Source organism: Prionailurus viverrinus, unplaced genomic scaffold (genome assembly GCF_022837055.1).
Source record: "Prionailurus viverrinus isolate Anna unplaced genomic scaffold, UM_Priviv_1.0 scaffold_33, whole genome shotgun sequence".
NCBI lineage: Eukaryota > Metazoa > Chordata > Mammalia > Carnivora > Felidae > Prionailurus > Prionailurus viverrinus.
This window is the reverse complement of record NW_025927604.1, coordinates 5,615,737-5,628,919: the sequence shown is the minus strand read 5'-3', so window position 1 is coordinate 5,628,919 and position 13,183 is coordinate 5,615,737.

Sequence of the window (13,183 nt, the reverse complement as noted above, 5' to 3'; positions counted from 1 at the left end):
GGCTTGAGCCAGCCTGGTACACAAGCCAGCCGACTCGCCTCTGCCTGGCTCACATCATCTCTTCTTGTTGTTACATGCAGTCATTCATACTCACTTATTAAAAACTTCATTTCTTTGTGAAATGGTATCTATCCCCCCCCACCCCACCCCCGCAAAAAGCCAACTGCTAGTGCAGTGAAGACGAAGAAAAAGTGAGGCAAGCTACAACGGTAAGGATTCTTTGCCAGGACGTAAAAATGAGTAAATTAGAGAGAGAAATGAATTCAGCAATGGCTCAGATCTGAGGAATGAACAAGTTCACCAATTCCTCCCTACAGAAATGAGAAAAAGACATTTGTGAAACTGCGGTAAATGATCCAGCCAGTGAAAAAATTGCTCATCAAGTGAGAGATAAGACTTAAGTGAAAACTGAAGAGGGGGTTAATGTGTAGAGTGAGAATATGCACAGGAAACACAAGACTTATGATGGAAACAGGAATCGGCAGAAAGCCCAGATCCTGTACAAACATTTCCACGAAGCAACAGATGGGGAAGACTCCAGTGTGGCTTGTCAACCAACCTTTGCTGTGAGTAAAGTTGGTTAGAAAGCTTGAAGAAGCATTTTTCCCCCTTGGATTATACGAAGTAACCCGGAAAAATGGCACCAATATACCTCTTGGTTGATGACCGGTTTTCCACTACCCCCAGAAAGATCCTAAAAAGGAAGCATGGGAAACCAGAACAAGATGGCGACACTGGTTTCGAAACCTCCACTGGACTAAAAGTGTCTTCGCGAACATGGGAATCCATGAGGAGAGTGAATACTAAGATTAAAAGCAGCCAAAGACAGTCTTCTGGGCTTTGGGAATGTGGTAAGCTTTGTGGTTGAGCCAAGTTTGCTCCACCCTTCCTCAGGCTCCAGGGCATTTAGACTCAAAGATGAGAATGTCATGTCCACATATCATCAGTGCTGAAAACACTATGTTGGGAACACGGCATGTTTCCTTTTGCACAGGACAACTGTTTCGTCAAAGTGGAATTTGGGTTTCTAAGGGTCTCAAGACCTTTGCCTCATGTTAGAGATGGGGATAGAGAGACAGAAGTCACGCTGGTGAAAGATGACTGAGCCACGATTCCAATACTGACCAGACACTCCAAAGTCTACTCTCTTCCCACTATTCCCTACTCATGTTCAGTAGTTGGGTCAGGCAAACTTGTTTCCCCAAAAGCTTGAAATCGGTGCTGAGAAGTGGACAGGTACAGAGTTCTTCTGTAGTTCCCTCCAGCCCACCCCTTTCCCCTGTCTACCTCTGGGGAGCAGGAGGGAGCTGCCGGAACAGTACATCCACCTAGGCACATCATGGATAATAGAGCAAACTCCCAAATGTGATAAGTTCCATTTTGATTGTATATGTTTTAAAGATTTTTTTCTATCAATACTGCTCACAATTTAATTACAATAATTAACGTAGTTTTCCAATATTATTTTTGCATTTGATTATATGCCTAAAAATGTTGCAGCTGTGTTTACCTATATGCCTTTTGTCTTAGGCTTCATTTAAAATGAGAAGTAAATATCATTTTTATATATAGCTTTCCACTTGCTTTGTGAACTATTTTCATAATACCCCAATTTAGCCACATACATCCTCTGCTGTGCTCAGAGCTCTCCAATTAGGGTAAGAGTGGGACAGAAATCAGGGGACAGCATCAGTTCCCTGGCCCCAGCAGGCGATGTTTCCAAGTGCTAGCAAAATAAATATATTTTTCTTCATAAAAACAATGTAGATAATTTGCAGTCATATTTGGCTACCCATAGCTTTGCAGGCAAAATGGAACAAAACAAAATCCTTTTTTTTTTTTTTTTTTTGGCTACTCTACCTCAGAGGAGGGAAAAAGAAAACGAGTTGCTGACCAGAAGCCAATTTCAGCTTGACTGTTCAGAAAAAAAAAAAAAAAAAAAAAAAAAAAAAAAGGAGAAGAAGAAGAAAGAGAAAAGCCTTTTAAAGAGCACATGGCACAATTAAACAGCAGAACAGAGCATAAAGCCGCTTCTCAATTTAGAGTCTGGGTTTGGGCTGTAACACATTGGTGGTCGATAAACAGCAGGGAAGAAGCAAAGATTTCACTTGTCAGCTCAGCGTACTTCTTAAACCTGGGCGAGAGGTGTTAGTGCCTCAAACTGTTGACAGAATTCAGAGTCCCGAATGCAGAGACATAAGAGTACCTCGTTCAAATACATGTATTTGAACGCATTAATTGTCAATTGCGATTAATTATTTCCGTGAAGGTTGAAGAGACTATGACAGCATAAATGCATAAAAGCCCATCATAAAATTGTGAAACATACCTAAATAATACATCTGCTGCAAAGTCTGGGCATTAGCATATTTTTGTTCTTAAACTAGTTTAGTATTTAAAAAAAAGTGTCACGTATTTACCATGGCAATGCAAGGGGATTTTGGATGAGGGTGCTGGGAGAGGAGACAGAAGCTAGGGCAGGACGGGGCTGAAGAAGGCTGGCAGGTTGACAGGAAGGGAGAAAGGATGGTGGGGAAGCCAGGAAGGTGGGAGGAGTATACGTGAACACAGACACGCACGCACACACACATACCTGGGCTCACAGGTACCCTTGCCAGGCAACAATCCCCGTGCAGGTGTGACTACAACACCCAATGGTGTTCATGGGTTTTTTCTCGAGTCAGATGACCACGGTGAGTATTGGATCAGACACTGGTTATTTGTACTGTTTCTGGATATTGCCAATTTATGGAAGTGGACATATTTGGGAGAAGACCCAATTTTGTAGAGAGTGCAGATCTTCCAGGAGGAAAAGTTTATTGGACAACTCACTTCTTTTGGAATTAACAATGAACTCTCAGTATTTAAAAAAAAAAAGTTAATGTTTACTTTACTTTTGAGAGAGAGAGAGACACAGAACATGAGTGGGGAGGGGCACAGAGAGAGACGGAGACACAGAATCCGAAGCAGGCTCCTGGCTCTGAGCCGTCAGCACAGAGCCCGACGCGGGGCTCAAACTCGGGAACAGCGACATCATGACCTGGGCCGAAGTTGGATGCTTAACCGACTGAGCCACCCAGGCGCCCCGAACTCTCATTACCTTTTAACGTGAATAAGTTTTTGCATTTATCATTCCAGTTATCTTTCATTTTTGTGCAGTCGCCTAAACTTAAAAGATAAATTTGTTGAGGGGGGTGGCGTGCCTGTGTGTCTCCGTCGGTTAAGCATCCAGCTCTTGGTTTCAGCTCAGGGCATGATCTCACAGTTCATGAGATCAAGCCCCACATCGGGCTCTGCATTGACAGTGCGGAGCCGGCTTGGGATTCTCTCTCACTCTCTTTCTCTACGCCTCCCCCGCTTGTGTGCACGCTCTCTCTTTCTCTCTCTCTCAAAATAAATTTAAAAAATAAAATAAATACAGTTGTTGGAAACTAAAAGTGGATTGGTTTAAAAAAATGTATATATAAGTATGTACACATATTATAAAATTGAGAAGTGTGTTATAATAACAACTAGAGTTTGGGAACAGTAATCAAGGATATACACATGTACTGTTAATTTAGTAAGAGGTTCTGCCTATTACATTTAATTCATTTGATTTTTTAACAAATACATTTTCATTTTAATAAATTCAAGAATCAATATTATATCAGGTTTAAATAGTATCTTCACATCCCCCACAGCTGGAAATATTGCCTACCTGTGCTTCCAGTCTTTTTATTCATGTTTTATTAAAAACACTTTTTTTTAATGTTTATTTATTTTTGAGAGAGAGACATAGTGCGAACAGGGGAAGGGCAGAGAGAGCGGGAGACACAGAATCCAAAGCAGGCTCCAGGCTCCGAGCTGTCAGCACAGAGCCCGACGCGGGGCTCGAACCCACAAACTGTGAGATCATGACCTGAACTCAAGTCGGATGCTTAACCGACTGAGCCACCCAGGAGCCCCCATATTCTTTTTATATAAAGGGGATTGAACTATGCTCATTATTTGCACCTTGCATTTTTCATTTATACTAAGTCCGAGACACTTTTCCATGTCAGTAAATCTGTATTATTTATTTCGTTTTTAAGTGCGTACATAGTATTCGTTAACATAGAGGCAATATAATTTGTTTCATTACTCCTTTTTTCTGTTCAGTGTATTTCCAACCTGGACATATTACAAATAGCATCATGGTGAATATTAGTATAAATACTGGTGCCTACAATGAGGTGTTTCTTTGTAAGGGGGTTCCTGGAAGTGGGCTCGCTGAGTCAAAAGTTGATCTTTGTTTTCTTTTTAACTGATGTAATGAAATTGTCCTTAAAAAGCTTCTTCTCTTTACAGCACCCAGTACTGCATGACGTGGTCTGATTTTTTTCCATCTGTCTTTATTATTATTCTTTGAATATTTTATCAGTTTAAAGAATGAAAATAATATCTTCTTAATTTTCATTTTCCCTCATTATAAGAAAGATGGACCTCTCTAAATATCCTTATTACCCCTTTGGGTTTCTTCATCTATAATGTGTCTATTCATATCCTTTATCCACTATTATTTTGCATTTACTTGGTGTTTACCTCTTCTTGATGCATAAAGTTTTTACATATTTTGGATACACAGCATATTTGTGTGTGTGTGTGTGTGTGTGTGTGTGTGTGTGTGTGCATGTAGGTGTATGACAGTGTTTCTGCAACTGGAAACTGTATTTTTAATCTTTAACGTCTTCTTAAGAAAAGTTTGCATTTTTATGTAGTTATGTTTATCACTCTTTTTCTTTAAATCTGATTTGGATACCTTGTATAAAAATGCTTGTCTAGGGGCGCCTGGGTGGCGCAGTCGGTTAAGCGTCCGACTTCAGCCAGGTCACGATCTCGCGGTCCGTGAGTTCGAGCCCCGCGTCGGGCTCTGGGTTGATGGCTCGGAGCCTGGAGCCTGTTTCCGATTCTGTGACTCCCTCTCTCTCTGCCCCTCCCCCGTTCATGCTCTGTCTCTCTCTGTCCCAAAAATAAATAAACGTTGAAAAAAAAAATTTTTTTTAAAAATAAAAAAATAAAAAAAAAATGCTTGTCTTACCAAATTTTATTTTAAAAAAACAGGATTCTATGTTTTCTTTTAATATTTTTTTCTTACAATTCTATCAGGACTTTATTTTTGTATTATATAGAAGACGACTGACTTTATTTTTCTCTAGATGTCCCATTCTTTCTTTTCCTTACCTAGTTTATTCTTTCCCACTGATCTGAGGTTTAACAAATTATTATTATACGAGTCAGGATAGGTTAGGCTACACGACAGCAGTACATGAAGCCTGAAACCTTAGTGGTGACCTAGGGCGATGTTCTCTATTTCTCTCGTTTGCACCAATGCCCTTGGAAGATGGCGCGGGCTTAGCTCCGTGGAATTGTTGGGGAGCTGGGCTGATGCAGGGTTTGACATCCTGTAGCTGTATGACGGGGCCATGTGGCCGTCCTGGTAGCCACACCACAGAGAAAGTGACACCGAAGGATCTGGGGCACTCTCACTGCTTAGCCTGGGGCGGCTGCTGTGGGTCCTGTCTGCTCACCTGCATTGGCCACAATTTGCCTGAGGGCCTTGCCTCATGGGGGAAAGACCAGGAGGACGAGGCGGAACTCACGTTTTCCTCCAAATCCTGTCTGTTCTGTGCATGAAGGTGGAGAGTGGGGAATTCCAAGAGCAAATTCAAATAGCGAGAAAAGCTGTGTTTTCTCTCGTCTCTGTTGTCCTTGAGTTATAAAAACAAGTAGGGAAATAAAATAAAATAAAATAAAATAAAATAAAATAAAATAAAAATCATAAAATAAAATATCATAAAATAAAATATAAAATAAAATAAAATAAAATAAAATAAAATAAAATAAAATAAAATAAAAACAAGCAGAGAAGATTCCGGTAGCATGGGGTCATCAAAAAATTGATTAGAGGGGCACCTGGGTGGCTCATTCCGTTAAGTGTCTGACTTCAGCTCAGGTCATGATCTCACAGTTTGTGAGTTCGAGCCCCGCGTCAGGCTCCGCACAATGACAGTGTAGACCCTGCGTAGGATTCCCTCTCTGCCTCTCTCTTTCCTCTTCCTCGGCTCATGCTCGTGCTCTCTCTCTCTCTCTTTCTGTGTGTGTGTGTGTGTGTGTGTGTGCGTGCGTGTGTGTGTGTCAAAAAAAAATTTTTAAAAATGATTTGAATCTATTCAGATTCTGAATTTAGAAACCAAGGGCTGGGAGAGTGGGGGATACCTGTTTGGCAAATGTTGCTTTCTCTGCCATAGTTATATATAAAAATAAGTGAATGTATGCAATAAAACCCAAACAGAGTGATTTGTGAATACAATCATTTCGTTGCATCCGTGCTTTGACAAACTCTTCTTAATTTTGTTTAAAAATTTTTAATTGTTGGCATCTTAAATTTCCAGTAGTTTACTGTTACCTTGTTTGCACGCTCTTAAATTAGTTGGAACTTATCCTCCTCTAACTACGTGTAGTGAAGATCTTTAGCTACAAGGAATCATTAAAGCCATGAAGCTTCTCTGGGTCCTGGTTTCCTCAGTGGGTCTACACAATAATAACACATCTGTATTGGAAGAACAGTGTGCGGGCTAACCCGAGCTCACGTGTAGAAGGAACTTGATATGCAGTGTTATAGAAGTATAGAATATATAGAGAGAATTGTTACAATAGTTTCATGGTTGGTTATTTTGAAAAGTCTAGGTAGAAAACAATGTGGTTCAACACTTATGCCTCCGATTTGTGCCCGAGACAGGATCTTAGGCCAGTGGTTTCTAGAGAAGTTGTGTTCTCAGGCGAAAGCAGTAGGAAAGAGAGGGAAGCAGGCCAGGGCAGGGGAGGGCGCTGCGCAAAGGTGTGAGCTCAGCTGTGGTCCAGCCTTAGCCATCTCCTCGGACGTTCTGGGCCATGAACAGCATCTTAGAGCAGTGTGACCTGGAAGCAACAGGTCCTGTCTTTTATGTTCCCAAAGCGGTCATTGGCTGCGGGCTGTCCCAAATGGAAGGCAGAATCTTCCAGGCATTTCTAGCCCCGTTGATTTCCTTCACCAAGGGCAGTTCTCAGGAGGTGGGGCAGCTGCAGACTTTTGGACGCCACGCTCACAGCGGCTGGGACTGGAGCTAGTTACAATACGGATTGCCCTTTCCCAGTCCGAATTTCTGTAGCAGGAGGCCTGATATGGGGCCTGATGGTTTGCACGCTGACGAGCCACCACTGCTGGTTACGGGAGCCACCCCGAGAGACGCTGCTCTGTGCTTCTCCATGCTTTTTTTTTTTTTTTTTGAATTTTCTTATCTCACTTATGGTTTACAACTTTTAGTTTCTGTGATGAGCCTCGTTTTCTTGTTTCTGTCCTTAGCGGGAATGTCTCTAATGATTCACCCTTCATACCTTTGTTGGTTGTGGTTAACTGGGAGATTCGTTTTAGCAGGTTTAGAAAATTCCCTTCTGTTTCCAGAGAAAGCTATCTACCAGGAAGAGATGCTGAATATTATCAAGTGTTTTCCAGTAACCATCGTGATAATCAAGTTTCCTTGCTCTGTTTATTCACATTGCCGAATACTGAAACTTCTTTGAAGTCCTGGCGTAAACCTTGCTTGTTTTATATAATGATTCATTCTTTAAATGTACTTATTGATGTGATTTGCTAGTATATTTTTAAGGATTTTGTGTACAAGAACCTAAGTGACACTGGCTCATTTTCTTTTCATTGTTTCCTCTTCATTCCTTCCCTCCTCCTGTTCATTCTTCTTTCCTTTTTTTTTCTTTAAATCTTGTTATCCTATTTTTTTTTCTCTTGGCTTCAAAATCCTGCTAGCTTTGTAGGCTGAACTGAGAATTAGTCTATCATTCTCTAGGCCATGCAGTATTTTCCATAATATAAAAATGATATGTTTTCCTGAATGTTTGGTTATAATATATCTTTAAAACACTGTAGGTTTCGTGTCTCTTTGAAATATAGATGTTAAATGCTGTGTGGGATTTCTTCTACATGCTTTTTAAGTGATAACTATAATTTCCAGAGTATTTACAAAGATTTTAAGTTCCATGTAGCCTTCACCTAGCTTCCTCTAAAGGTAACCTAACTATTGCGTGTTTGTCGAAACTAAGAAATTAACTTCAGTAAAATACTATTAACCATAGTATTTTACTATGAAATACTGGTAAATATTTCATACTGGTAAATATTTCTAATGAAATATTAGAACTTTGCCAGGTTTTCCACTAATATTCTATTTCTGACAGGTTCCAAAGTTCTCTTTATTTTTAAATGTTCGTTTATTTATTTTTGTGAGAAACAGAGAGAGAGAGAACAAGCAGGGGAAGGGAAAAGAGAGAGAGGGAGACAAGGAATCTGAAACAGGCTCCAGGCTCCAAGCTGTCAGCACAGAGCCTGACATGGGGCTCGAACCCACGAACTGCAAGATCATGACCGGAGCCAAAGTCGGACACTTAACTGACTGAGCCACCCGGGTGCCCCCTATTTCTGTCAGGTTCTAATGTAGGTTCCACATCACTTTTAGACCCTGTCCCTTAGTCTTTTCTGGTCTGTGACAGTTTCTCATTCCTATTTATATCTCATGACCTTGAATTGTCTGAGGAATACTGGTCAGATATTTTGTAGAATGTCACTGAATTTGGGTTTATTTGATGTTTTCTCACGATTAGATGGAGTTGATAGGTTTTGAGGAAGATGCCTGCAAAGATGAAGGCTCTTTTTATCTCATTTCATCAGAGGATACACGATACTGTCATGACATTACTGGTGATGTTAAAGTTGATCGGGCGATGAACGTAGTGTTTCCCAGGTTACCTCCCATAAAATTTCTATCTATTCCCTTTTTTTTACTCAGTTTTTTGGAAACCAGTTATTAAGCCTAACCCGCACCCAAAGAGAGGGAAATTAAACCTAACCTCCTTGAGAGAGGATATCAACATTTAAAAAAAATTCTGCTGTAAAGAAAATTTTTCTCGTGTCTCACTGTTAATGAATTAATTCATTTATTTATATTACTATGAACTCGTCAATACCTATTTTACTGGAACAATCCTCTGTTATTATTATTTATTTTGTTGTTCAAGTTGTTCCAACTCAGGCCATTGTAGATCTCCTTCAGGTTGACTCCTGTGTTCTTTTGGATTCTTTTGCTGGAGAACAGGATTTAGAAACCAAGGTCATGAGACTAGGTGTGCCCATTGCTTCTGTGATGTCACTGCTTCTAGGCCGTCCTGGTGGAGAGAGAGCTAGGAAATGAATACATGCGAATTAACTTGTGTGTACAAACATATCTATAATCCGTTCTGTACTTTTTGTGATTTAATTTTGCAGCCTCTTCTTTGGTAGATATTTGTGATCCATATTTTATTATGTGATTATGCATTTAACCCGATTTTAAATTTTTGGTGATAATTCAAAACACATTGAAATTTTTTGTTGAAATACTTTATAAAAGGCATCTTGTATCTGACTACCTTGCTAGAAATCACCACTAGTTCGAGTAGTTTTTGGATTCTTTAGTATTTTCTATATGCCTAATTGTGCCATGTAAAGAAAAAGAGGATTTTCGCTTCTTTTTTTTCCCCCAGTCATTATGATTTTTTGTTTCTTTTCATTATTGCACTGGCTGAGGCCTCTAGCATAATGTTGAAAAGAAGTTTAAAAAGTAAGCATCCTAGTCGTCGTCCCAAAATATTGATTAGTTTTTGCATATCGTACCAACTTTTCACTACAGGAATACACCCTGCTTGGTCTCCTTTATATCTCTATATTGCTGGATTTAATTTGCCAGTATTTTATTTAGGATATTTGAGTTAATGTTTCTAAAGGATATTTGTCTGTAATTCTCTTTTCTGGTTATTTTACCATCAGATTTTGTTACTATATTTACTTATCTCTTCAATTTGGTGTTTTCTTAGCCTGGATTCTAAAATGCTAATTAGCCTGACTTGGGCACTGAACATATTTTTTCTCTGCATGCCTACCCCAATGCAGACTGACAACCAAATCTGGCTTTAGGGTTCTGCTTCATCGATATTCACTGGGTTCCTACTATGCAGCAGACCCTGTTCTGGGCACTTGTCAGAAAGAGCAGGAGAACTTAACAAAATGAACATTAAAACAAACCAGTACTCAAGAAGTTTGATCTCGATGGTATTCTGAATGGCTCTTTGCCAGAGCACTTGGTGGGACCCTAACTTGGGTTTTCTGTTTTGTTGAGTGTGGATAATCCTTATTCTGAATGTCTATGCCATTCCGTACCTTCCAGTTCCAGTTCAGCTGCTAGCTTTGAAGCAAGGATTACTTCCTGCTCAGTTATCATTGTTTGTATTTGCCCTTGCTGCTTCCTTATTTCTCTCATCCAAGGTTTTAGTGCTAAAAAGTTACCCAGGTGATGTAGCTACAGAAACCAGTACAAGCACTCAAATAAGTTAGGAAAGGATTTTCCCAACCCTGAGAGCTAGGCAGTTCCTAATGATTTATGTATTCATCTAACAAATATTTATTGAATGTCTACTGTAGGCTACACATAACGCTAGTATATATGTGTATATATTTTAACTTTTATTCAGTTTTGAGAGACAGAGAGAGAGAGAGAGAGAGAGAGAGTGGGGGAGGGGCAGAGAGAGAGGGAGACACAGAATCCGAAGCAGGCTCCAGGCTCTGAGCCATCAGCACAGAGCCCGATGCGGGGCTCGAACTCACAGACCGCGAGATCATGACCTGAGCTGAAGTCAGACGCTCAACCGACTGAGCCACCCAGGCGCCCCAACACTAGTATATATCGTACTGTATCCTAGGAAACCGATTATAAATAAGACATATTCATGCTTTCCTAGAGTTCATATTCCATTGGGAAAAGATGATTATCAAGAAACATACGCCTTCTAGCACTGCCAAGTGACATGAAGAAAATCACACAGACTAATTGTGACGAAGGGTGCTAGGAACCGGGACCAGCATTCATAGATTGTCCTGGAGGGCCTCCAGGGGGTGACCTGGATATTATCTGAGACCTGAATACTAAAGAATATGGTTAGTCGAGTACCTGGGGGAGGAGATTCCATATGAAGCAAGTGGAAAAGCCTTGATGTGGGAACAAGCCTGGTGTATTGCAGGGACAGCATATAGCAAGCAAGGTGGGGAGTGTGTAAGATAAGAACAGAGCATCGGTAGAGCTATGAAGTCACTGTGATGGGTTTGGGGCTTATTCTGAGTATGATTGGACACTGTCACAGGGATGTAAGCAAGGGCATGAGCCAAACTCTTCCTTAGACATTTTGCAGGACTATTCTGACTGCTGTGTGGAGAATGAAAAAGGGAGGCATTGCAGAAGTGGAATCAAAGAAACCACTTAGTGGCAACAGTAGCATTCCAGGTGACAGAGAGCATCTTGGGTTGGTCTAGGGTGATTTCAGCAAGAATAGAGGTGGACACACTTGTGGTATATTTGCGAGTAGAGCCAATAGAAGCTGGTGATAATACACGGGATGTAGTGACTAGTGAAGCACTGACAGTGACTCCTAAGCTGTGAGCTTTAGCAGCTGGATCAATGGCGGTACCATTTACTGTGGTGTCGAAGGCTCAGGAGGGAACAGATCTGGTGGTGGTATGAGGTCGAAATTAGGAGCTCTATTTTGAAAATGTTAATTTTTGAGACCTATTAGACTCTCAAGTGTGTAGTGTATGTCAAGTATGCAATTATACTCACAAATCTGGAATTGAGGGGACAGCTCAGAGCTGGAAGGTAATTTTGAACTATTAAGGAGAGTATTAATTATTAGACTTCCACTGTACTCCTTAAGTATAATCAGAATTGCTCTTGAAATTTTCTGTGGAAGATGCCTTGCTGGAGACTGATATACCACCTCTTACTAAGTCCAGCACAGCCAGGTTTTTCCTCCTAATTTGAGCATTTAGCTGTTTATAGCTTTTTTTTGGGGGGGGGGGAGGGTAATGTTACTGGATTGTGCTTAGTGGCCATTTTGAAGAAAAAAAATACTTATCTCAAGACGTAATCAAATCCAGCATGACAATCTCATAGATATCTCAAACTAAATATTTTCAAGATATAATTCATTCTTTCTTTCCAAAAACACCATCCAATTTGTTTATACCCAAGGACACCATTTTAGTAAATGGTGACTCTAGCAACCTTGTGGGTCAGACAACCAACCTAAGAATAATTGACTCTATGAGAAATCCACAGATATAGACAGATTGAAGGAGTGGGAGATTTCATTTCCTCCTCCATTTATTTTGAACATAAACAGGAAAATATGGCAGCCAGCCTCCAACCTGGATCCCCACCTCCAGGTGTTCACACCCTTGTGTAGTCCCTTCCCACATTGTACCAGGGTCAGTCTGTGGGATCAAATACGGTAGAACTTATGGTATGTCACTCCCAAGATTAGGTTATGAAAGACCCCAGCTTTCATCTAGAGCTCTCTGTCAGATAACCAAGTTTATCAACCAATCATGGATCTTATCTTGCTCTACAGGAAACCACCTGCATTGTCTTGAGGATACTCAGGTGGTTTCTTCCCACAGAAGAAGAACTGAGACTTTCATCCAATAGCCAACAAGAAACTGAGGAGTCTAGCCAATAGCCATCTGAATGAGCTCTCTTGGAAGTGGCTCCTCTAGCCCTTTGAAAGGTTTTGGTGATGCAGATCCGGCCAACAGATTGCAGCCTCTTGAGAGACCCTGAGCCAGAACTGCCCAGCTAAGCCACTCCCGGGTTTCTGACCCTCGGAAATTATGCGATGATCAATGTCTGTTGTCTTAAACACTGAATTTTTGGATAATTTGTTTTGCAGCAATATGTAACTAATACAGCAAGAGATTATGCCTGTCTATATAAGTTATTTCTGACTGTGACCTTGATTTGGCCTCTGTCTTCTCTCTCTGTCTCTCTTTCAATCCAATTTGCCATATTTCCACTTGTGCCGCTGCTCTACTCTAACACTACCTCTCTCTGCAGGCATCCTTTTAAATCTGAAACAAGGTGAACATTTCACTTAGCTTTGGCTGAAGGACACCACACGGTGTGTTCGAAAGCAGATCATTGGCCATGTGCCTCAGTAGCATTTGTATCCTGTCAATCAAAGAGAGGGTGATAAATGCCTTCTGTGTACTTACAAAATTAAAGACCTGTGGATTTCCCAAATTTGGGGGCTA